General features: G+C 41.6%; 33 non-coding genes across 33 annotated transcripts; all 33 read left to right on the forward strand.

The window, feature by feature from the left end:
* The first annotated feature begins 231 nt into the window (after positions 1–231).
* trnag-ucc (transfer RNA glycine (anticodon UCC)) lies at positions 232–303 on the forward strand. The gene has a single exon. It is a non-coding gene; the product is annotated as a tRNA-Gly (tRNA).
* Positions 304–902: 599 nt separating this feature from the next.
* trnae-uuc (transfer RNA glutamic acid (anticodon UUC)) lies at positions 903–974 on the forward strand. The gene has a single exon. It is a non-coding gene; the product is annotated as a tRNA-Glu (tRNA).
* Positions 975–1562: 588 nt separating this feature from the next.
* Positions 1563–1634, forward strand: trnag-ucc (transfer RNA glycine (anticodon UCC)). Its single transcript has one exon. It is a non-coding gene; the product is annotated as a tRNA-Gly (tRNA).
* A 599-nt stretch (positions 1635–2233) lies between these two features.
* trnae-uuc (transfer RNA glutamic acid (anticodon UUC)) lies at positions 2234–2305 on the forward strand. The gene has a single exon. It is a non-coding gene; the product is annotated as a tRNA-Glu (tRNA).
* Positions 2306–2893: 588 nt separating this feature from the next.
* Positions 2894–2965, forward strand: trnae-uuc (transfer RNA glutamic acid (anticodon UUC)). Its single transcript has one exon. It is a non-coding gene; the product is annotated as a tRNA-Glu (tRNA).
* Positions 2966–3553: 588 nt separating this feature from the next.
* trnae-uuc (transfer RNA glutamic acid (anticodon UUC)) lies at positions 3554–3625 on the forward strand. The gene has a single exon. It is a non-coding gene; the product is annotated as a tRNA-Glu (tRNA).
* Positions 3626–4213: 588 nt separating this feature from the next.
* Positions 4214–4285, forward strand: trnag-ucc (transfer RNA glycine (anticodon UCC)). Its single transcript has one exon. It is a non-coding gene; the product is annotated as a tRNA-Gly (tRNA).
* Positions 4286–4884: 599 nt separating this feature from the next.
* Positions 4885–4956, forward strand: trnae-uuc (transfer RNA glutamic acid (anticodon UUC)). The gene has a single exon. It is a non-coding gene; the product is annotated as a tRNA-Glu (tRNA).
* Positions 4957–5544: 588 nt separating this feature from the next.
* Positions 5545–5616, forward strand: trnag-ucc (transfer RNA glycine (anticodon UCC)). Its single transcript has one exon. It is a non-coding gene; the product is annotated as a tRNA-Gly (tRNA).
* A 599-nt stretch (positions 5617–6215) lies between these two features.
* Positions 6216–6287, forward strand: trnae-uuc (transfer RNA glutamic acid (anticodon UUC)). Its single transcript has one exon. It is a non-coding gene; the product is annotated as a tRNA-Glu (tRNA).
* A 588-nt stretch (positions 6288–6875) lies between these two features.
* Positions 6876–6947, forward strand: trnag-ucc (transfer RNA glycine (anticodon UCC)). Its single transcript has one exon. It is a non-coding gene; the product is annotated as a tRNA-Gly (tRNA).
* Positions 6948–7535: 588 nt separating this feature from the next.
* Positions 7536–7607, forward strand: trnae-uuc (transfer RNA glutamic acid (anticodon UUC)). Its single transcript has one exon. It is a non-coding gene; the product is annotated as a tRNA-Glu (tRNA).
* A 588-nt stretch (positions 7608–8195) lies between these two features.
* On the forward strand, positions 8196–8267 carry trnag-ucc (transfer RNA glycine (anticodon UCC)). The gene has a single exon. It is a non-coding gene; the product is annotated as a tRNA-Gly (tRNA).
* A 599-nt stretch (positions 8268–8866) lies between these two features.
* On the forward strand, positions 8867–8938 carry trnag-ucc (transfer RNA glycine (anticodon UCC)). The gene has a single exon. It is a non-coding gene; the product is annotated as a tRNA-Gly (tRNA).
* Positions 8939–9537: 599 nt separating this feature from the next.
* On the forward strand, positions 9538–9609 carry trnae-uuc (transfer RNA glutamic acid (anticodon UUC)). The gene has a single exon. It is a non-coding gene; the product is annotated as a tRNA-Glu (tRNA).
* A 588-nt stretch (positions 9610–10197) lies between these two features.
* Positions 10198–10269, forward strand: trnae-uuc (transfer RNA glutamic acid (anticodon UUC)). The gene has a single exon. It is a non-coding gene; the product is annotated as a tRNA-Glu (tRNA).
* Positions 10270–10857: 588 nt separating this feature from the next.
* On the forward strand, positions 10858–10929 carry trnae-uuc (transfer RNA glutamic acid (anticodon UUC)). Its single transcript has one exon. It is a non-coding gene; the product is annotated as a tRNA-Glu (tRNA).
* A 588-nt stretch (positions 10930–11517) lies between these two features.
* Positions 11518–11589, forward strand: trnag-ucc (transfer RNA glycine (anticodon UCC)). The gene has a single exon. It is a non-coding gene; the product is annotated as a tRNA-Gly (tRNA).
* A 599-nt stretch (positions 11590–12188) lies between these two features.
* On the forward strand, positions 12189–12260 carry trnae-uuc (transfer RNA glutamic acid (anticodon UUC)). The gene has a single exon. It is a non-coding gene; the product is annotated as a tRNA-Glu (tRNA).
* Positions 12261–12848: 588 nt separating this feature from the next.
* trnag-ucc (transfer RNA glycine (anticodon UCC)) lies at positions 12849–12920 on the forward strand. Its single transcript has one exon. It is a non-coding gene; the product is annotated as a tRNA-Gly (tRNA).
* Positions 12921–13519: 599 nt separating this feature from the next.
* trnae-uuc (transfer RNA glutamic acid (anticodon UUC)) lies at positions 13520–13591 on the forward strand. Its single transcript has one exon. It is a non-coding gene; the product is annotated as a tRNA-Glu (tRNA).
* Positions 13592–14179: 588 nt separating this feature from the next.
* Positions 14180–14251, forward strand: trnag-ucc (transfer RNA glycine (anticodon UCC)). The gene has a single exon. It is a non-coding gene; the product is annotated as a tRNA-Gly (tRNA).
* Positions 14252–14850: 599 nt separating this feature from the next.
* Positions 14851–14922, forward strand: trnae-uuc (transfer RNA glutamic acid (anticodon UUC)). The gene has a single exon. It is a non-coding gene; the product is annotated as a tRNA-Glu (tRNA).
* Positions 14923–15510: 588 nt separating this feature from the next.
* Positions 15511–15582, forward strand: trnag-ucc (transfer RNA glycine (anticodon UCC)). The gene has a single exon. It is a non-coding gene; the product is annotated as a tRNA-Gly (tRNA).
* A 599-nt stretch (positions 15583–16181) lies between these two features.
* trnae-uuc (transfer RNA glutamic acid (anticodon UUC)) lies at positions 16182–16253 on the forward strand. The gene has a single exon. It is a non-coding gene; the product is annotated as a tRNA-Glu (tRNA).
* Positions 16254–16841: 588 nt separating this feature from the next.
* On the forward strand, positions 16842–16913 carry trnag-ucc (transfer RNA glycine (anticodon UCC)). The gene has a single exon. It is a non-coding gene; the product is annotated as a tRNA-Gly (tRNA).
* Positions 16914–17512: 599 nt separating this feature from the next.
* trnae-uuc (transfer RNA glutamic acid (anticodon UUC)) lies at positions 17513–17584 on the forward strand. Its single transcript has one exon. It is a non-coding gene; the product is annotated as a tRNA-Glu (tRNA).
* Positions 17585–18172: 588 nt separating this feature from the next.
* trnag-ucc (transfer RNA glycine (anticodon UCC)) lies at positions 18173–18244 on the forward strand. Its single transcript has one exon. It is a non-coding gene; the product is annotated as a tRNA-Gly (tRNA).
* A 588-nt stretch (positions 18245–18832) lies between these two features.
* Positions 18833–18904, forward strand: trnae-uuc (transfer RNA glutamic acid (anticodon UUC)). The gene has a single exon. It is a non-coding gene; the product is annotated as a tRNA-Glu (tRNA).
* Positions 18905–19492: 588 nt separating this feature from the next.
* On the forward strand, positions 19493–19564 carry trnag-ucc (transfer RNA glycine (anticodon UCC)). Its single transcript has one exon. It is a non-coding gene; the product is annotated as a tRNA-Gly (tRNA).
* A 588-nt stretch (positions 19565–20152) lies between these two features.
* trnae-uuc (transfer RNA glutamic acid (anticodon UUC)) lies at positions 20153–20224 on the forward strand. Its single transcript has one exon. It is a non-coding gene; the product is annotated as a tRNA-Glu (tRNA).
* A 588-nt stretch (positions 20225–20812) lies between these two features.
* On the forward strand, positions 20813–20884 carry trnag-ucc (transfer RNA glycine (anticodon UCC)). Its single transcript has one exon. It is a non-coding gene; the product is annotated as a tRNA-Gly (tRNA).
* A 599-nt stretch (positions 20885–21483) lies between these two features.
* trnae-uuc (transfer RNA glutamic acid (anticodon UUC)) lies at positions 21484–21555 on the forward strand. The gene has a single exon. It is a non-coding gene; the product is annotated as a tRNA-Glu (tRNA).
* Positions 21556–22134: the final 579 nt, after the last annotated feature.

A 22134-nucleotide genomic window follows, 5' to 3' on the forward strand; every position in this document is an offset into this window, starting at 1 on the left:
CCCCAGCTGACACTTGACATACATTGTGTGAATCTGGAATTCATTTAATTGTGACCAAAATATTGCAATCTTTAGCTGGTTCCTTCGATGCTTTCTTTTATCTGTCTATCTTGCATTCCATGTGATGTTACATTTCATTAAATCTGTCGAATTGCATCAGAAGGAACAAAAACGGCTTCAGAAAAAGCTGCAGGATTACTGTGCGGTTTATCAAAGTTGCTTTTCAGTTGTGTGATGGTGGTGCAGTGGTAAGCATGGTTGCCTTCCAAGCAGTTGACCTGGGTTCGATTCCCAGCCATCACATTTGTCAATTTCTACTTGAGGTTGAAATGAACTTCTGATGCCTCTGGTTGCAAGCAGTTCTTACAGCAGCATCTCAAGGATTTTTGTTGAGCAACCTGTTTTTAAAGGGTCATGCACAAATGCTTGCAATGCAAAGTCTGCGTGTCATCAAACTGTCATAATGTGCTGGCACCAGTGCTACCTGAATTCATACTATGAGTTGTCAATCACCAAATACATCAATGTCGGAGCTGGGCTCAGGCCCTGCAAGTCAAGCAGCAGTGTTTCAAATTCCTCAACAACATAAGTGAGTCATTTCCAGTTCAATTCTGGGGAATTGCTCCCTGAGTGGGCAGAGGCACACAAAATGGGAAGAATGTTGAAGGAATCCCCACTTGACACTTGACATACATTGTGTGAATCTGGAATTCATTTTATTGTCACCAAAATATTGCAATTTTTAGCTGGTTCCTTCGATGCTTTCTTTTATCTGTCTATCTTGCATTACATGTGATGTTACATTTCATCAAATCTGTCGAATTGCATCAGAAGGAACAAAAACTGCTTCAGAAAAAGCTGCAGGATTACTGTGCGGTTTATCAAAGTTGCTTTTCAGTTGTGTGATGGTGGTGCAGTGGTAAGCATGGTTGCCTTTCAAGCAGTTGACCTGGGTTTGATTCCCAGCCATTACATTTGTCATTTTTAATTGAGGATGAAATGATCCTCTGGTTGAAAGCAGTTCTTTTCGCAACATCTCAAGGATTTTGTTGAGCAACCTGTTTTCAAAGGGTCATGTACAAATTCTTGCAATGCAAAGTCCATGTGTCATCAATCTGGCATAATGTATGGGCGACAGTGCTACCCGAATTCGTAGTATGAGCTGTCAGTGTCCAAAGACATCAATGTCGGAGCTGGGCTCAGGTCCTGCAAGTCAAGCAGCAGTGTTCCAAATTCTTTAACAACATCAGTGAGTCATTTCCAGTTAAATTCTGGGGAATTGCTCCCTGAGAGGGCAGAGGCAGACAAGATGGGAAGAATGTTGAAGGAATCCCCAGCTGACACTTGACATACATTGTGTGAATCTGGAATTCATTTAATTGTGACCAAAATATTGCAATCTTTAGCTGGTTCCTTCGATGCTTTCTTTTATCTGTCTATCTTGCATTCCATGTGATGTTACATTTCATTAAATCTGTCGAATTGCATCAGAAGGAACAAAAACGGCTTCAGAAAAAGCTGCAGGATTACTGTGCGGTTTATCAAAGTTGCTTTTCAGTTGTGTGATGGTGGTGCAGTGGTAAGCATGGTTGCCTTCCAAGCAGTTGACCTGGGTTTGATTCCCAGCCATCACTTTTGTCAATTTCTACTTGAGGTTGAAATGAACTTCTGATGCCTCTGGTTGCAAGCAGTTCTTACAGCAGCATCTCAAGGATTTTTGTTGAGCAACCTGTTTTTAAAGGGTCATGCACAAATGCTTGCAATGCAAAGTCTGCGTGTCATCAAACTGTCATAATGTGCTGGCACCAGTGCTACCTGAATTCATACTATGAGTTGTCAATCACCAAATACATCAATGTCGGAGCTGGGCTCAGGCCCTGCAAGTCAAGCAGCAGTGTTTCAAATTCCTCAACAACATAAGTGAGTCATTTCCAGTTCAATTCTGGGGAATTGCTCCCTGAGTGGGCAGAGGCACACAAAATGGGAAGAATGTTGAAGGAATCCCCACTTGACACTTGACATACATTGTGTGAATCTGGAATTCATTTTATTGTCACCAAAATATTGCAATTTTTAGCTGGTTCCTTCGATGCTTTCTTTTATCTGTCTATCTTGCATTACATGTGATGTTACATTTCATCAAATCTGTCGAATTGCATCAGAAGGAACAAAAACTGCTTCAGAAAAAGCTGCAGGATTACTGTGCGGTTTATCAAAGTTGCTTTTCAGTTGTGTGATGGTGGTGCAGTGGTAAGCATGGTTGCTTTTCTAGCAGTTGACCTGGGTTTGATTCCCAGCCATTACATTTGTCATTTTTAATTGAGGATGAAATGATCCTCTGGTTGAAAGCAGTTCTTATAGCAACATCTCAAGGATTTTGTTGAGCAACCTGTTTTCAAAGGGTCATGTACAAATTCTTGCAATGCAAAGTCCATGTGTCATCAATCTGTCATAATGTATGGGCGACAGTGCTACCCGAATTCGTAGTATGAGCTGTCAGTGTCCAAAGACATCAATGTCGGAGCAGGGCTCAGGTCCTGCAAGTCAAGCAGCAGTGTTCCAAATTCTTTAACAACATCAGTGAGTCATTTCCAGTTAAATTCTGGGGAATTGCTCCCTGAGAGGGCAGAGGCAGACAAGATGGGAAGAATGTTGAAGGAATCCCCAGCTGACACTTGACATACATTGTGTGAATCTGGAATTCATTTAATTGTGACCAAAATATTGCAATCTTTAGCTGGTTCCTTCGATGCTTTCTTTTATCTGTCTATCTTGCATTCCATGTGATGTTACATTTCATTAAATCTGTCGAATTGCATCAGAAGGAACAAAAACGGCTTCAGAAAAAGCTGCAGGATTACTGTGCGGTTTATCAAAGTTGCTTTTCAGTTGTGTGATGGTGGTGCAGTGGTAAGCATGGTTGCCTTTCAAGCAGTTGACCTGGGTTCGATTCCCAGCCATCACATTTGTCAATTTCTACTTGAGGTTGAAATGAACTTCTGATGCCTCTGGTTGCAAGCAGTTCTTACAGCAGCATCTCAAGGATTTTTGTTGAGCAACCTGTTTTTAAAGGGTCATGCACAAATGCTTGCAATGCAAAGTCTGCGTGTCATAATGTGCTGGCACCAGTGCTACCTGAATTCATACTATGAGTTGTCAATCACCAAATACATCAATGTCGGAGCTGGGCTCAGGCCCTGCAAGTCAAGCAGCAGTGTTTCAAATTCCTCAACAACATAAGTGAGTCATTTCCAGTTCAATTCTGGGGAATTGCTCCCTGAGTGGGCAGAGGCACACAAAATGGGAAGAATGTTGAAGGAATCCCCACTTGACACTTGACATACATTGTGTGAATCTGGAATTCATTTTATTGTCACCAAAATATTGCAATTTTTAGCTGGTTCCTTCGATGCTTTCTTTTATCTGTCTATCTTGCATTACATGTGATGTTACATTTCATCAAATCTGTCGAATTGCATCAGAAGGAACAAAAACTGCTTCAGAAAAAGCTGCAGGATTACTGTGCGGTTTATCAAAGCTGCTTTTCAGTTGTGTGATGGTGGTGCAGTGGTAAGCATGGTTGCCTTTCAAGCAGTTGACCTGGGTTTGATTCCCAGCCATTACATTTGTCATTTTTAATTGAGGATGAAATGATCCTCTGGTTGAAAGCAGTTCTTTTCGCAACATCTCAAGGATTTTGTTGAGCAACCTGTTTTCAAAGGGTCATGTACAAATTCTTGCAATGCAAAGTCCATGTGTCATCAATCTGTCATAATGTATGGGCGACAGTGCTACCCGAATTCGTAGTATGAGCTGTCAGTGTCCAAAGACATCAATGTCGGAGCTGGGCTCAGGTCCTGCAAGTCAAGCAGCAGTGTTCCAAATTCTTTAACAACATCAGTGAGTCATTTCCAGTTAAATTCTGGGGAATTGATCCCTGAGAGGGCAGAGGCAGACAAGATGGGAAGAATGTTGAAGGAATCCCCAGCTGACACTTGACATACATTGTGTGAATCTGGAATTCATTTAATTGTGACCAAAATATTGCAATCTTTAGCTGGTTCCTTCGATGCTTTCTTTTATCTGTCTATCTTGCATTCCATGTGATGTTACATTTCATTAAATCTGTCGAATTGCATCAGAAGGAACAAAAACGGCTTCAGAAAAAGCTGCAGGATTACTGTGCGGTTTATCAAAGTTGCTTTTCAGTTGTGTGATGGTGGTGCAGTGGTAAGCATGGTTGCCTTCCAAGCAGTTGACCTGGGTTCGATTCCCAGCCATCACATTTGTCAATTTCTACTTGAGGTTGAAATGAACTCCTGATGCCTCTGGTTGCAAGCAGTTCTTACAGCAGCATCTCAAGGATTTTTGTTGAGCAACCTGTTTTTAAAGGGTCATGCACAAATGCTTGCAATGCAAAGTCTGCGTGTCATCAAACTGTCATAATGTGCTGGCACCAGTGCTACCTGAATTCATACTATGAGTTGTCAATCACCAAATACATCAATGTCGGAGCTGGGCTCAGGCCCTGCAAGTCAAGCAGCAGTGTTTCAAATTCCTCAACAACATAAGTGAGTCATTTCCAGTTCAATTCTGGGGAATTGCTCCCTGAGTGGGCAGAGGCACACAAAATGGGAAGAATGTTGAAGGAATCCCCACTTGACACTTGACATACATTGTGTGAATCTGGAATTCATTTTATTGTCACCAAAATATTGCAATTTTTAGCTGGTTCCTTCGATGCTTTCTTTTATCTGTCTATCTTGCATTACATGTGATGTTACATTTCATCAAATCTGTCGAATTGCATCAGAAGGAACAAAAACTGCTTCAGAAAAAGCTGCAGGATTACTGTGCGGTTTATCAAAGTTGCTTTTCAGTTGTGTGATGGTGGTGCAGTGGTAAGCATGGTTGCCTTTCAAGCAGTTGACCTGGGTTTGATTCCCAGCCATTACATTTGTCATTTTTAATTGAGGATGAAATGATCCTCTGGTTGAAAGCAGTTCTTTTCGCAACATCTCAAGGATTTTGTTGAGCAACCTGTTTTCAAAGGGTCATGTACAAATTCTTGCAATGCAAAGTCCATGTGTCATCAATCTGGCATAATGTATGGGCGACAGTGCTACCCGAATTCGTAGTATGAGCTGTCAGTGTCCAAAGACATCAATGTCGGAGCTGGGCTCAGGTCCTGCAAGTCAAGCAGCAGTGTTCCAAATTCTTTAACAACATCAGTGAGTCATTTCCAGTTAAATTCTGGGGAATTGCTCCCTGAGAGGGCAGAGGCAGACAAGATGGGAAGAATGTTGAAGGAATCCCCAGCTGACACTTGACATACATTGTGTGAATCTGGAATTCATTTAATTGTGACCAAAATATTGCAATCTTTAGCTGGTTCCTTCGATGCTTTCTTTTATCTGTCTATCTTGCATTCCATGTGATGTTACATTTCATTAAATCTGTCGAATTGCATCAGAAGGAACAAAAACGGCTTCAGAAAAAGCTGCAGGATTACTGTGCGGTTTATCAAAGTTGCTTTTCAGTTGTGTGATGGTGGTGCAGTGGTAAGCATGGTTGCCTTCCAAGCAGTTGACCTGGGTTTGATTCCCAGCCATCACTTTTGTCAATTTCTACTTGAGGTTGAAATGAACTTCTGATGCCTCTGGTTGCAAGCAGTTCTTACAGCAGCATCTCAAGGATTTTTGTTGAGCAACCTGTTTTTAAAGGGTCATGCACAAATGCTTGCAATGCAAAGTCTGCGTGTCATCAAACTGTCATAATGTGCTGGCACCAGTGCTACCTGAATTCATACTATGAGTTGTCAATCACCAAATACATCAATGTCGGAGCTGGGCTCAGGCCCTGCAAGTCAAGCAGCAGTGTTTCAAATTCCTCAACAACATAAGTGAGTCATTTCCAGTTCAATTCTGGGGAATTGCTCCCTGAGTGGGCAGAGGCACACAAAATGGGAAGAATGTTGAAGGAATCCCCACTTGACACTTGACATACATTGTGTGAATCTGGAATTCATTTTATTGTCACCAAAATATTGCAATTTTTAGCTGGTTCCTTCGATGCTTTCTTTTATCTGTCTATCTTGCATTACATGTGATGTTACATTTCATCAAATCTGTCGAATTGCATCAGAAGGAACAAAAACTGCTTCAGAAAAAGCTGCAGGATTACTGTGCGGTTTATCAAAGTTGCTTTTCAGTTGTGTGATGGTGGTGCAGTGGTAAGCATGGTTGCTTTTCTAGCAGTTGACCTGGGTTTGATTCCCAGCCATTACATTTGTCATTTTTAATTGAGGATGAAATGATCCTCTGGTTGAAAGCAGTTCTTATAGCAACATCTCAAGGATTTTGTTGAGCAACCTGTTTTCAAAGGGTCATGTACAAATTCTTGCAATGCAAAGTCCATGTGTCATCAATCTGTCATAATGTATGGGCGACAGTGCTACCCGAATTCGTAGTATGAGCTGTCAGTGTCCAAAGACATCAATGTCGGAGCAGGGCTCAGGTCCTGCAAGTCAAGCAGCAGTGTTCCAAATTCTTTAACAACATCAGTGAGTCATTTCCAGTTAAATTCTGGGGAATTGCTCCCTGAGAGGGCAGAGGCAGACAAGATGGGAAGAATGTTGAAGGAATCCCCAGCTGACACTTGACATACATTGTGTGAATCTGGAATTCATTTAATTGTGACCAAAATATTGCAATCTTTAGCTGGTTCCTTCGATGCTTTCTTTTATCTGTCTATCTTGCATTCCATGTGATGTTACATTTCATTAAATCTGTCGAATTGCATCAGAAGGAACAAAAACGGCTTCAGAAAAAGCTGCAGGATTACTGTGCGGTTTATCAAAGTTGCTTTTCAGTTGTGTGATGGTGGTGCAGTGGTAAGCATGGTTGCCTTCCAAGCAGTTGACCTGGGTTCGATTCCCAGCCATCACATTTGTCAATTTCTACTTGAGGTTGAAATGAACTTCTGATGCCTCTGGTTGCAAGCAGTTCTTACAGCAGCATCTCAAGGATTTTTGTTGAGCAACCTGTTTTTAAAGGGTCATGCACAAATGCTTGCAATGCAAAGTCTGCGTGTCATAATGTGCTGGCACCAGTGCTACCTGAATTCATACTATGAGTTGTCAATCACCAAATACATCAATGTCGGAGCTGGGCTCAGGCCCTGCAAGTCAAGCAGCAGTGTTTCAAATTCCTCAACAACATAAGTGAGTCATTTCCAGTTCAATTCTGGGGAATTGCTCCCTGAGTGGGCAGAGGCACACAAAATGGGAAGAATGTTGAAGGAATCCCCACTTGACACTTGACATACATTGTGTGAATCTGGAATTCATTTTATTGTCACCAAAATATTGCAATTTTTAGCTGGTTCCTTCGATGCTTTCTTTTATCTGTCTATCTTGCATTACATGTGATGTTACATTTCATCAAATCTGTCGAATTGCATCAGAAGGAACAAAAACTGCTTCAGAAAAAGCTGCAGGATTACTGTGCGGTTTATCAAAGCTGCTTTTCAGTTGTGTGATGGTGGTGCAGTGGTAAGCATGGTTGCCTTTCAAGCAGTTGACCTGGGTTTGATTCCCAGCCATTACATTTGTCATTTTTAATTGAGGATGAAATGATCCTCTGGTTGAAAGCAGTTCTTTTCGCAACATCTCAAGGATTTTGTTGAGCAACCTGTTTTCAAAGGGTCATGTACAAATTCTTGCAATGCAAAGTCCATGTGTCATCAATCTGTCATAATGTATGGGCGACAGTGCTACCCGAATTCGTAGTATGAGCTGTCAGTGTCCAAAGACATCAATGTCGGAGCTGGGCTCAGGTCCTGCAAGTCAAGCAGCAGTGTTCCAAATTCTTTAACAACATCAGTGAGTCATTTCCAGTTAAATTCTGGGGAATTGATCCCTGAGAGGGCAGAGGCAGACAAGATGGGAAGAATGTTGAAGGAATCCCCAGCTGACACTTGACATACATTGTGTGAATCTGGAATTCATTTAATTGTGACCAAAATATTGCAATCTTTAGCTGGTTCCTTCGATGCTTTCTTTTATCTGTCTATCTTGCATTCCATGTGATGTTACATTTCATTAAATCTGTCGAATTGCATCAGAAGGAACAAAAACGGCTTCAGAAAAAGCTGCAGGATTACTGTGCGGTTTATCAAAGTTGCTTTTCAGTTGTGTGATGGTGGTGCAGTGGTAAGCATGGTTGCCTTCCAAGCAGTTGACCTGGGTTCGATTCCCAGCCATCACATTTGTCAATTTCTACTTGAGGTTGAAATGAACTTCTGATGCCTCTGGTTGCAAGCAGTTCTTACAGCAGCATCTCAAGGATTTTTGTTGAGCAACCTGTTTTTAAAGGGTCATGCACAAATGCTTGCAATGCAAAGTCTGCGTGTCATCAAACTGTCATAATGTGCTGGCACCAGTGCTACCTGAATTCATACTATGAGTTGTCAATCACCAAATACATCAATGTCGGAGCTGGGCTCAGGCCCTGCAAGTCAAGCAGCAGTGTTTCAAATTCCTCAACAACATAAGTGAGTCATTTCCAGTTCAATTCTGGGGAATTGCTCCCTGAGTGGGCAGAGGCACACAAAATGGGAAGAATGTTGAAGGAATCCCCACTTGACACTTGACATACATTGTGTGAATCTGGAATTCATTTAATTGTGACCAAAATATTGCAATCTTTAGCTGGTTCCTTCGATGCTTTCTTTTATCTGTCTATCTTGCATTCCATGTGATGTTACATTTCATTAAATCTGTCGAATTGCATCAGAAGGAACAAAAACGGCTTCAGAAAAAGCTGCAGGATTACTGTGCGGTTTATCAAAGTTGCTTTTCAGTTGTGTGATGGTGGTGCAGTGGTAAGCATGGTTGCCTTCCAAGCAGTTGACCTGGGTTTGATTCCCAGCCATCACTTTTGTCAATTTCTACTTGAGGTTGAAATGAACTTCTGATGCCTCTGGTTGCAAGCAGTTCTTACAGCAGCATCTCAAGGATTTTTGTTGAGCAACCTGTTTTTAAAGGGTCATGCACAAATGCTTGCAATGCAAAGTCTGCGTGTCATCAAACTGTCATAATGTGCTGGCACCAGTGCTACCTGAATTCATACTATGAGTTGTCAATCACCAAATACATCAATGTCGGAGCTGGGCTCAGGCCCTGCAAGTCAAGCAGCAGTGTTTCAAATTCCTCAACAACATAAGTGAGTCATTTCCAGTTCAATTCTGGGGAATTGCTCCCTGAGTGGGCAGAGGCACACAAAATGGGAAGAATGTTGAAGGAATCCCCACTTGACACTTGACATACATTGTGTGAATCTGGAATTCATTTTATTGTCACCAAAATATTGCAATTTTTAGCTGGTTCCTTCGATGCTTTCTTTTATCTGTCTATCTTGCATTACATGTGATGTTACATTTCATCAAATCTGTCGAATTGCATCAGAAGGAACAAAAACTGCTTCAGAAAAAGCTGCAGGATTACTGTGCGGTTTATCAAAGTTGCTTTTCAGTTGTGTGATGGTGGTGCAGTGGTAAGCATGGTTGCTTTTCTAGCAGTTGACCTGGGTTTGATTCCCAGCCATTACATTTGTCATTTTTAATTGAGGATGAAATGATCCTCTGGTTGAAAGCAGTTCTTATAGCAACATCTCAAGGATTTTGTTGAGCAACCTGTTTTCAAAGGGTCATGTACAAATTCTTGCAATGCAAAGTCCATGTGTCATCAATCTGTCATAATGTATGGGCGACAGTGCTACCCGAATTCGTAGTATGAGCTGTCAGTGTCCAAAGACATCAATGTCGGAGCAGGGCTCAGGTCCTGCAAGTCAAGCAGCAGTGTTCCAAATTCTTTAACAACATCAGTGAGTCATTTCCAGTTAAATTCTGGGGAATTGCTCCCTGAGAGGGCAGAGGCAGACAAGATGGGAAGAATGTTGAAGGAATCCCCAGCTGACACTTGACATACATTGTGTGAATCTGGAATTCATTTAATTGTGACCAAAATATTGCAATCTTTAGCTGGTTCCTTCGATGCTTTCTTTTATCTGTCTATCTTGCATTCCATGTGATGTTACATTTCATTAAATCTGTCGAATTGCATCAGAAGGAACAAAAACGGCTTCAGAAAAAGCTGCAGGATTACTGTGCGGTTTATCAAAGTTGCTTTTCAGTTGTGTGATGGTGGTGCAGTGGTAAGCATGGTTGCCTTTCAAGCAGTTGACCTGGGTTCGATTCCCAGCCATCACATTTGTCAATTTCTACTTGAGGTTGAAATGAACTTCTGATGCCTCTGGTTGCAAGCAGTTCTTACAGCAGCATCTCAAGGATTTTTGTTGAGCAACCTGTTTTTAAAGGGTCATGCACAAATGCTTGCAATGCAAAGTCTGCGTGTCATAATGTGCTGGCACCAGTGCTACCTGAATTCATACTATGAGTTGTCAATCACCAAATACATCAATGTCGGAGCTGGGCTCAGGCCCTGCAAGTCAAGCAGCAGTGTTTCAAATTCCTCAACAACATAAGTGAGTCATTTCCAGTTCAATTCTGGGGAATTGCTCCCTGAGTGGGCAGAGGCACACAAAATGGGAAGAATGTTGAAGGAATCCCCACTTGACACTTGACATACATTGTGTGAATCTGGAATTCATTTTATTGTCACCAAAATATTGCAATTTTTAGCTGGTTCCTTCGATGCTTTCTTTTATCTGTCTATCTTGCATTACATGTGATGTTACATTTCATCAAATCTGTCGAATTGCATCAGAAGGAACAAAAACTGCTTCAGAAAAAGCTGCAGGATTACTGTGCGGTTTATCAAAGCTGCTTTTCAGTTGTGTGATGGTGGTGCAGTGGTAAGCATGGTTGCCTTTCAAGCAGTTGACCTGGGTTTGATTCCCAGCCATTACATTTGTCATTTTTAATTGAGGATGAAATGATCCTCTGGTTGAAAGCAGTTCTTTTCGCAACATCTCAAGGATTTTGTTGAGCAACCTGTTTTCAAAGGGTCATGTACAAATTCTTGCAATGCAAAGTCCATGTGTCATCAATCTGTCATAATGTATGGGCGACAGTGCTACCCGAATTCGTAGTATGAGCTGTCAGTGTCCAAAGACATCAATGTCGGAGCTGGGCTCAGGTCCTGCAAGTCAAGCAGCAGTGTTCCAAATTCTTTAACAACATCAGTGAGTCATTTCCAGTTAAATTCTGGGGAATTGATCCCTGAGAGGGCAGAGGCAGACAAGATGGGAAGAATGTTGAAGGAATCCCCAGCTGACACTTGACATACATTGTGTGAATCTGGAATTCATTTAATTGTGACCAAAATATTGCAATCTTTAGCTGGTTCCTTCGATGCTTTCTTTTATCTGTCTATCTTGCATTCCATGTGATGTTACATTTCATTAAATCTGTCGAATTGCATCAGAAGGAACAAAAACGGCTTCAGAAAAAGCTGCAGGATTACTGTGCGGTTTATCAAAGTTGCTTTTCAGTTGTGTGATGGTGGTGCAGTGGTAAGCATGGTTGCCTTCCAAGCAGTTGACCTGGGTTCGATTCCCAGCCATCACATTTGTCAATTTCTACTTGAGGTTGAAATGAACTTCTGATGCCTCTGGTTGCAAGCAGTTCTTACAGCAGCATCTCAAGGATTTTTGTTGAGCAACCTGTTTTTAAAGGGTCATGCACAAATGCTTGCAATGCAAAGTCTGCGTGTCATCAAACTGTCATAATGTGCTGGCACCAGTGCTACCTGAATTCATACTATGAGTTGTCAATCACCAAATACATCAATGTCGGAGCTGGGCTCAGGCCCTGCAAGTCAAGCAGCAGTGTTTCAAATTCCTCAACAACATAAGTGAGTCATTTCCAGTTCAATTCTGGGGAATTGCTCCCTGAGTGGGCAGAGGCACACAAAATGGGAAGAATGTTGAAGGAATCCCCACTTGACACTTGACATACATTGTGTGAATCTGGAATTCATTTTATTGTCACCAAAATATTGCAATTTTTAGCTGGTTCCTTCGATGCTTTCTTTTATCTGTCTATCTTGCATTACATGTGATGTTACATTTCATCAAATCTGTCGAATTGCATCAGAAGGAACAAAAACTGCTTCAGAAAAAGCTGCAGGATTACTGTGCGGTTTATCAAAGTTGCTTTTCAGTTGTGTGATGGTGGTGCAGTGGTAAGCATGGTTGCCTTTCAAGCAGTTGACCTGGGTTTGATTCCCAGCCATTACATTTGTCATTTTTAATTGAGGATGAAATGATCCTCTGGTTGAAAGCAGTTCTTTTCGCAACATCTCAAGGATTTTGTTGAGCAACCTGTTTTCAAAGGGTCATGTACAAATTCTTGCAATGCAAAGTCCATGTGTCATCAATCTGGCATAATGTATGGGCGACAGTGCTACCCGAATTCGTAGTATGAGCTGTCAGTGTCCAAAGACATCAATGTCGGAGCTGGGCTCAGGTCCTGCAAGTCAAGCAGCAGTGTTCCAAATTCTTTAACAACATCAGTGAGTCATTTCCAGTTAAATTCTGGGGAATTGCTCCCTGAGAGGGCAGAGGCAGACAAGATGGGAAGAATGTTGAAGGAATCCCCAGCTGACACTTGACATACATTGTGTGAATCTGGAATTCATTTAATTGTGACCAAAATATTGCAATCTTTAGCTGGTTCCTTCGATGCTTTCTTTTATCTGTCTATCTTGCATTCCATGTGATGTTACATTTCATTAAATCTGTCGAATTGCATCAGAAGGAACAAAAACGGCTTCAGAAAAAGCTGCAGGATTACTGTGCGGTTTATCAAAGTTGCTTTTCAGTTGTGTGATGGTGGTGCAGTGGTAAGCATGGTTGCCTTCCAAGCAGTTGACCTGGGTTTGATTCCCAGCCATCACTTTTGTCAATTTCTACTTGAGGTTGAAATGAACTTCTGATGCCTCTGGTTGCAAGCAGTTCTTACAGCAGCATCTCAAGGATTTTTGTTGAGCAACCTGTTTTTAAAGGGTCATGCACAAATGCTTGCAATGCAAAGTCTGCGTGTCATCAAACTGTCATAATGTGCTGGCACCAGTGCTACCTGAATTCATACTATGAGTTGTCAATCACCAAATACATCAATGTCGGAGCTGGGCTCAGGCCCTGCAAGTCAAGCAGCAGTGTTTCAAATTCCTCAACAACATAAGTGAGTCATTTCCAGTTCAATTCTGGGGAATTGCTCCCTGAGTGGGCAGAGGCACACAAAATGGGAAGAATGTTGAAGGAATCCCCACTTGACACTTGACATACATTGTGTGAATCTGGAATTCATTTTATTGTCACCAAAATATTGCAATTTTTAGCTGGTTCCTTCGATGCTTTCTTTTATCTGTCTATCTTGCATTACATGTGATGTTACATTTCATCAAATCTGTCGAATTGCATCAGAAGGAACAAAAACTGCTTCAGAAAAAGCTGCAGGATTACTGTGCGGTTTATCAAAGTTGCTTTTCAGTTGTGTGATGGTGGTGCAGTGGTAAGCATGGTTGCTTTTCTAGCAGTTGACCTGGGTTTGATTCCCAGCCATTACATTTGTCATTTTTAATTGAGGATGAAATGATCCTCTGGTTGAAAGCAGTTCTTATAGCAACATCTCAAGGATTTTGTTGAGCAACCTGTTTTCAAAGGGTCATGTACAAATTCTTGCAATGCAAAGTCCATGTGTCATCAATCTGGCATAATGTATGGGCGACAGTGCTACCCGAATTCGTAGTATGAGCTGTCAGTGTCCAAAGACATCAATGTCGGAGCTGGGCTCAGGTCCTGCAAGTCAAGCAGCAGTGTTCCAAATTCTTTAACAACATCAGTGAGTCATTTCCAGTTAAATTCTGGGGAATTGCTCCCTGAGAGGGCAGAGGCAGACAAGATGGGAAGAATGTTGAAGGAATCCCCAGCTGACACTTGACATACATTGTGTGAATCTGGAATTCATTTAATTGTGACCAAAATATTGCAATCTTTAGCTGGTTCCTTCGATGCTTTCTTTTATCTGTCTATCTTGCATTCCATGTGATGTTACATTTCATTAAATCTGTCGAATTGCATCAGAAGGAACAAAAACGGCTTCAGAAAAAGCTGCAGGATTACTGTGCGGTTTATCAAAGTTGCTTTTCAGTTGTGTGATGGTGGTGCAGTGGTAAGCATGGTTGCCTTCCAAGCAGTTGACCTGGGTTCGATTCCCAGCCATCACATTTGTCAATTTCTACTTGAGGTTGAAATGAACTTCTGATGCCTCTGGTTGCAAGCAGTTCTTACAGCAGCATCTCAAGGATTTTTGTTGAGCAACCTGTTTTTAAAGGGTCATGCACAAATGCTTGCAATGCAAAGTCTGCGTGTCATCAAACTGTCATAATGTGCTGGCACCAGTGCTACCTGAATTCATACTATGAGTTGTCAATCACCAAATACATCAATGTCGGAGCTGGGCTCAGGCCCTGCAAGTCAAGCAGCAGTGTTTCAAATTCCTCAACAACATAAGTGAGTCATTTCCAGTTCAATTCTGGGGAATTGCTCCCTGAGTGGGCAGAGGCACACAAAATGGGAAGAATGTTGAAGGAATCCCCACTTGACACTTGACATACATTGTGTGAATCTGGAATTCATTTTATTGTCACCAAAATATTGCAATTTTTAGCTGGTTCCTTCGATGCTTTCTTTTATCTGTCTATCTTGCATTACATGTGATGTTACATTTCATCAAATCTGTCGAATTGCATCAGAAGGAACAAAAACTGCTTCAGAAAAAGCTGCAGGATTACTGTGCGGTTTATCAAAGTTGCTTTTCAGTTGTGTGATGGTGGTGCAGTGGTAAGCATGGTTGCCTTTCAAGCAGTTGACCTGGGTTTGATTCCCAGCCATTACATTTGTCATTTTTAATTGAGGATGAAATGATCCTCTGGTTGAAAGCAGTTCTTTTCGCAACATCTCAAGGATTTTGTTGAGCAACCTGTTTTCAAAGGGTCATGTACAAATTCTTGCAATGCAAAGTCCATGTGTCATCAATCTGGCATAATGTATGGGCGACAGTGCTACCCGAATTCGTAGTATGAGCTGTCAGTGTCCAAAGACATCAATGTCGGAGCTGGGCTCAGGTCCTGCAAGTCAAGCAGCAGTGTTCCAAATTCTTTAACAACATCAGTGAGTCATTTCCAGTTAAATTCTGGGGAATTGCTCCCTGAGAGGGCAGAGGCAGACAAGATGGGAAGAATGTTGAAGGAATCCCCAGCTGACACTTGACATACATTGTGTGAATCTGGAATTCATTTAATTGTGACCAAAATATTGCAATCTTTAGCTGGTTCCTTCGATGCTTTCTTTTATCTGTCTATCTTGCATTCCATGTGATGTTACATTTCATTAAATCTGTCGAATTGCATCAGAAGGAACAAAAACGGCTTCAGAAAAAGCTGCAGGATTACTGTGCGGTTTATCAAAGTTGCTTTTCAGTTGTGTGATGGTGGTGCAGTGGTAAGCATGGTTGCCTTCCAAGCAGTTGACCTGGGTTTGATTCCCAGCCATCACTTTTGTCAATTTCTACTTGAGGTTGAAATGAACTTCTGATGCCTCTGGTTGCAAGCAGTTCTTACAGCAGCATCTCAAGGATTTTTGTTGAGCAACCTGTTTTTAAAGGGTCATGCACAAATGCTTGCAATGCAAAGTCTGCGTGTCATCAAACTGTCATAATGTGCTGGCACCAGTGCTACCTGAATTCATACTATGAGTTGTCAATCACCAAATACATCAATGTCGGAGCTGGGCTCAGGCCCTGCAAGTCAAGCAGCAGTGTTTCAAATTCCTCAACAACATAAGTGAGTCATTTCCAGTTCAATTCTGGGGAATTGCTCCCTGAGTGGGCAGAGGCACACAAAATGGGAAGAATGTTGAAGGAATCCCCACTTGACACTTGACATACATTGTGTGAATCTGGAATTCATTTTATTGTCACCAAAATATTGCAATTTTTAGCTGGTTCCTTCGATGCTTTCTTTTATCTGTCTATCTTGCATTACATGTGATGTTACATTTCATCAAATCTGTCGAATTGCATCAGAAGGAACAAAAACTGCTTCAGAAAAAGCTGCAGGATTACTGTGCGGTTTATCAAAGTTGCTTTTCAGTTGTGTGATGGTGGTGCAGTGGTAAGCATGGTTGCCTTTCAAGCAGTTGACCTGGGTTTGATTCCCAGCCATTACATTTGTCATTTTTAATTGAGGATGAAATGATCCTCTGGTTGAAAGCAGTTCTTTTCGCAACATCTCAAGGATTTTGTTGAGCAACCTGTTTTCAAAGGGTCATGTACAAATTCTTGCAATGCAAAGTCCATGTGTCATCAATCTGGCATAATGTATGGGCGACAGTGCTACCCGAATTCGTAGTATGAGCTGTCAGTGTCCAAAGACATCAATGTCGGAGCTGGGCTCAGGTCCTGCAAGTCAAGCAGCAGTGTTCCAAATTCTTTAACAACATCAGTGAGTCATTTCCAGTTAAATTCTGGGGAATTGCTCCCTGAGAGGGCAGAGGCAGACAAGATGGGAAGAATGTTGAAGGAATCCCCAGCTGACACTTGACATACATTGTGTGAATCTGGAATTCATTTAATTGTGACCAAAATATTGCAATCTTTAGCTGGTTCCTTCGATGCTTTCTTTTATCTGTCTATCTTGCATTCCATGTGATGTTACATTTCATTAAATCTGTCGAATTGCATCAGAAGGAACAAAAACGGCTTCAGAAAAAGCTGCAGGATTACTGTGCGGTTTATCAAAGTTGCTTTTCAGTTGTGTGATGGTGGTGCAGTGGTAAGCATGGTTGCCTTCCAAGCAGTTGACCTGGGTTTGATTCCCAGCCATCACTTTTGTCAATTTCTACTTGAGGTTGAAATGAACTTCTGATGCCTCTGGTTGCAAGCAGTTCTTACAGCAGCATCTCAAGGATTTTTGTTGAGCAACCTGTTTTTAAAGGGTCATGCACAAATGCTTGCAATGCAAAGTCTGCGTGTCATCAAACTGTCATAATGTGCTGGCACCAGTGCTACCTGAATTCATACTATGAGTTGTCAATCACCAAATACAGCAATGTCGGAGCTGGGCTCAGGCCCTGCAAGTCAAGCAGCAGTGTTTCAAATTCCTCAACAACATAAGTGAGTCATTTCCAGTTCAATTCTGGGGAATTGCTCCCTGAGTGGGCAGAGGCACACAAAATGGGAAGAATGTTGAAGGAATCCCCACTTGACACTTGACATACATTGTGTGAATCTGGAATTCATTTTATTGTCACCAAAATATTGCAATTTTTAGCTGGTTCCTTCGATGCTTTCTTTTATCTGTCTATCTTGCATTACATGTGATGTTACATTTCATCAAATCTGTCGAATTGCATCAGAAGGAACAAAAACTGCTTCAGAAAAAGCTGCAGGATTACTGTGCGGTTTATCAAAGTTGCTTTTCAGTTGTGTGATGGTGGTGCAGTGGTAAGCATGGTTGCTTTTCTAGCAGTTGACCTGGGTTTGATTCCCAGCCATTACATTTGTCATTTTTAATTGAGGATGAAATGATCCTCTGGTTGAAAGCAGTTCTTATAGCAACATCTCAAGGATTTTGTTGAGCAACCTGTTTTCAAAGGGTCATGTACAAATTCTTGCAATGCAAAGTCCATGTGTCATCAATCTGTCATAATGTATGGGCGACAGTGCTACCCGAATTCGTAGTATGAGCTGTCAGTGTCCAAAGACATCAATGTCGGAGCTGGGCTCAGGTCCTGCAAGTCAAGCAGCAGTGTTCCAAATTCTTTAACAACATCAGTGAGTCATTTCCAGTTAAACTCTGGGGAATTGCTCCCTGAGAGGGCAGAGGCAGACAAGATGGGAAGAATGTTGAAGGAATCCCCAGCTGACACTTGACATACATTGTGTGAATCTGGAATTCATTTAATTGTGACCAAAATATTGCAATCTTTAGCTGGTTCCTTCGATGCTTTCTTTTATCTGTCTATCTTGCATTCCATGTGATGTTACATTTCATTAAATCTGTCGAATTGCATCAGAAGGAACAAAAACGGCTTCAGAAAAAGCTGCAGGATTACTGTGCGGTTTATCAAAGTTGCTTTTCAGTTGTGTGATGGTGGTGCAGTGGTAAGCATGGTTGCCTTCCAAGCAGTTGACCTGGGTTCGATTCCCAGCCATCACATTTGTCAATTTCTACTTGAGGTTGAAATGAACTTCTGATGCCTCTGGTTGCAAGCAGTTCTTACAGCAGCATCTCAAGGATTTTTGTTGAGCAACCTGTTTTTAAAGGGTCATGCACAAATGCTTGCAATGCAAAGTCTGCGTGTCATAATGTGCTGGCACCAGTGCTACCTGAATTCATACTATGAGTTGTCAATCACCAAATACATCAATGTCGGAGCTGGGCTCAGGCCCTGCAAGTCAAGCAGCAGTGTTTCAAATTCCTCAACAACATAAGTGAGTCATTTCCAGTTCAATTCTGGGGAATTGCTCCCTGAGTGGGCAGAGGCACACAAAATGGGAAGAATGTTGAAGGAATCCCCACTTGACACTTGACATACATTGTGTGAATCTGGAATTCATTTTATTGTCACCAAAATATTGCAATTTTTAGCTGGTTCCTTCGATGCTTTCTTTTATCTGTCTATCTTGCATTACATGTGATGTTACATTTCATCAAATCTGTCGAATTGCATCAGAAGGAACAAAAACTGCTTCAGAAAAAGCTGCAGGATTACTGTGCGGTTTATCAAAGTTGCTTTTCAGTTGTGTGATGGTGGTGCAGTGGTAAGCATGGTTGCTTTTCTAGCAGTTGACCTGGGTTTGATTCCCAGCCATTACATTTGTCATTTTTAATTGAGGATGAAATGATCCTCTGGTTGAAAGCAGTTCTTATAGCAACATCTCAAGGATTTTGTTGAGCAACCTGTTTTCAAAGGGTCATGTACAAATTCTTGCAATGCAAAGTCCATGTGTCATCAATCTGTCATAATGTATGGGCGACAGTGCTACCCGAATTCGTAGTATGAGCTGTCAGTGTCCAAAGACATCAATGTCGGAGCTGGGCTCAGGTCCTGCAAGTCAAGCAGCAGTGTTCCAAATTCTTTAACAACATCAGTGAGTCATTTCCAGTTAAATTCTGGGGAATTGCTCCCTGAGAGGGCAGAGGCAGACAAGATGGGAAGAATGTTGAAGGAATCCCCAGCTGACACTTGACATACATTGTGTGAATCTGGAATTCATTTAATTGTGACCAAAATATTGCAATCTTTAGCTGGTTCCTTCGATGCTTTCTTTTATCTGTCTATCTTGCATTCCATGTGATGTTACATTTCATTAAATCTGTCGAATTGCATCAGAAGGAACAAAAACGGCTTCAGAAAAAGCTGCAGGATTACTGTGCGGTTTATCAAAGTTGCTTTTCAGTTGTGTGATGGTGGTGCAGTGGTAAGCATGGTTGCCTTCCAAGCAGTTGACCTGGGTTTGATTCCCAGCCATCACATTTGTCAATTTCTACTTGAGGTTGAAATGAACTTCTGATGCCTCTGGTTGCAAGCAGTTCTTACAGCAGCATCTCAAGGATTTTTGTTGAGCAACCTGTTTTTAAAGGGTCATGCACAAATGCTTGCAATGCAAAGTCTGCGTGTCATAATGTGCTGGCACCAGTGCTACCTGAATTCATACTATGAGTTGTCAATCACCAAATACATCAATGTCGGAGCTGGGCTCAGGCCCTGCAAGTCAAGCAGCAGTGTTTCAAATTCCTCAACAACATAAGTGAGTCATTTCCAGTTCAATTCTGGGGAATTGCTCCCTGAGTGGGCAGAGGCACACAAAATGGGAAGAATGTTGAAGGAATCCCCACTTGACACTTGACATACATTGTGTGAATCTGGAATTCATTTTATTGTCACCAAAATATTGCAATTTTTAGCTGGTTCCTTCGATGCTTTCTTTTATCTGTCTATCTTGCATTACATGTGATGTTACATTTCATCAAATCTGTCGAATTGCATCAGAAGGAACAAAAACTGCTTCAGAAAAAGCTGCAGGATTACTGTGCGGTTTATCAAAGTTGCTTTTCAGTTGTGTGATGGTGGTGCAGTGGTAAGCATGGTTGCTTTTCTAGCAGTTGACCTGGGTTTGATTCCCAGCCATTACATTTGTCATTTTTAATTGAGGATGAAATGATCCTCTGGTTGAAAGCAGTTCTTATAGCAACATCTCAAGGATTTTGTTGAGCAACCTGTTTTCAAAGGGTCATGTACAAATTCTTGCAATGCAAAGTCCATGTGTCATCAATCTGGCATAATGTATGGGCGACAGTGCTACCCGAATTCGTAGTATGAGCTGTCAGTGTCCAAAGACATCAATGTCGGAGCTGGGCTCAGGTCCTGCAAGTCAAGCAGCAGTGTTCCAAATTCTTTAACAACATCAGTGAGTCATTTCCAGTTAAATTCTGGGGAATTGCTCCCTGAGAGGGCAGAGGCAGACAAGATGGGAAGAATGTTGAAGGAATCCCCAGCTGACACTTGACATACATTGTGTGAATCTGGAATTCATTTAATTGTGACCAAAATATTGCAATCTTTAGCTGGTTCCTTCGATGCTTTCTTTTATCTGTCTATCTTGCATTCCATGTGATGTTACATTTCATTAAATCTGTCGAATTGCATCAGAAGGAACAAAAACGGCTTCAGAAAAAGCTGCAGGATTACTGTGCGGTTTATCAAAGTTGCTTTTCAGTTGTGTGATGGTGGTGCAGTGGTAAGCATGGTTGCCTTCCAAGCAGTTGACCTGGGTTCGATTCCCAGCCATCACATTTGTCAATTTCTACTTGAGGTTGAAATGAACTTCTGATGCCTCTGGTTGCAAGCAGTTCTTACAGCAGCATCTCAAGGATTTTTGTTGAGCAACCTGTTTTTAAAGGGTCATGCACAAATGCTTGCAATGCAAAGTCTGCGTGTCATCAAACTGTCATAATGTGCTGGCACCAGTGCTACCTGAATTCATACTATGAGTTGTCAATCACCAAATACATCAATGTCGGAGCTGGGCTCAGGCCCTGCAAGTCAAGCAGCAGTGTTTCAAATTCCTCAACAACATAAGTGAGTCATTTCCAGTTCAATTCTGGGGAATTGCTCCCTGAGTGGGCAGAGGCACACAAAATGGGAAGAATGTTGAAGGAATCCCCACTTGACACTTGACATACATTGTGTGAATCTGGAATTCATTTAATTGTGACCAAAATATTGCAATCTTTAGCTGGTTCCTTCGATGCTTTCTTTTATCTGTCTATCTTGCATTCCATGTGATGTTACATTTCATTAAATCTGTCGAATTGCATCAGAAGGAACAAAAACTGCTTCAGAAAAAGCTGCAGGATTACTGTGCGGTTTATCAAAGTTGCTTTTCAGTTGTGTGATGGTGGTGCAGTGGTAAGCATGGTTGCCTTTCAAGCAGTTGACCTGGGTTTGATTCCCAGCCATTACATTTGTCATTTTTAATTGAGGATGAAATGATCCTCTGGTTGAAAGCAGTTCTTTTCGCAACATCTCAAGGATTTTGTTGAGCAACCTGTTTTCAAAGGGTCATGTACAAATTCTTGCAATGCAAAGTCCATGTGTCATCAATCTGGCATAATGTATGGGCGACAGTGCTACCCGAATTCGTAGTATGAGCTGTCAGTGTCCAAAGACATCAATGTCGGAGCTGGGCTCAGGTCCTGCAAGTCAAGCAGCAGTGTTCCAAATTCTTTAACAACATCAGTGAGTCATTTCCAGTTAAATTCTGGGGAATTGATCCCTGAGAGGGCAGAGGCAGACAAGATGGGAAGAATGTTGAAGGAATCCCCAGCTGACACTTGACATACATTGTGTGAATCTGGAATTCATTTAATTGTGACCAAAATATTGCAATCTTTAGCTGGTTCCTTCGATGCTTTCTTTTATCTGTCTATCTTGCATTCCATGTGATGTTACATTTCATTAAATCTGTCGAATTGCATCAGAAGGAACAAAAACGGCTTCAGAAAAAGCTGCAGGATTACTGTGCGGTTTATCAAAGTTGCTT

The sequence above is a fragment of the Pristiophorus japonicus genome, chromosome 19, assembly GCF_044704955.1.
Source record: "Pristiophorus japonicus isolate sPriJap1 chromosome 19, sPriJap1.hap1, whole genome shotgun sequence".
Classification (NCBI taxonomy): Eukaryota; Metazoa; Chordata; class Chondrichthyes; family Pristiophoridae; genus Pristiophorus; species Pristiophorus japonicus.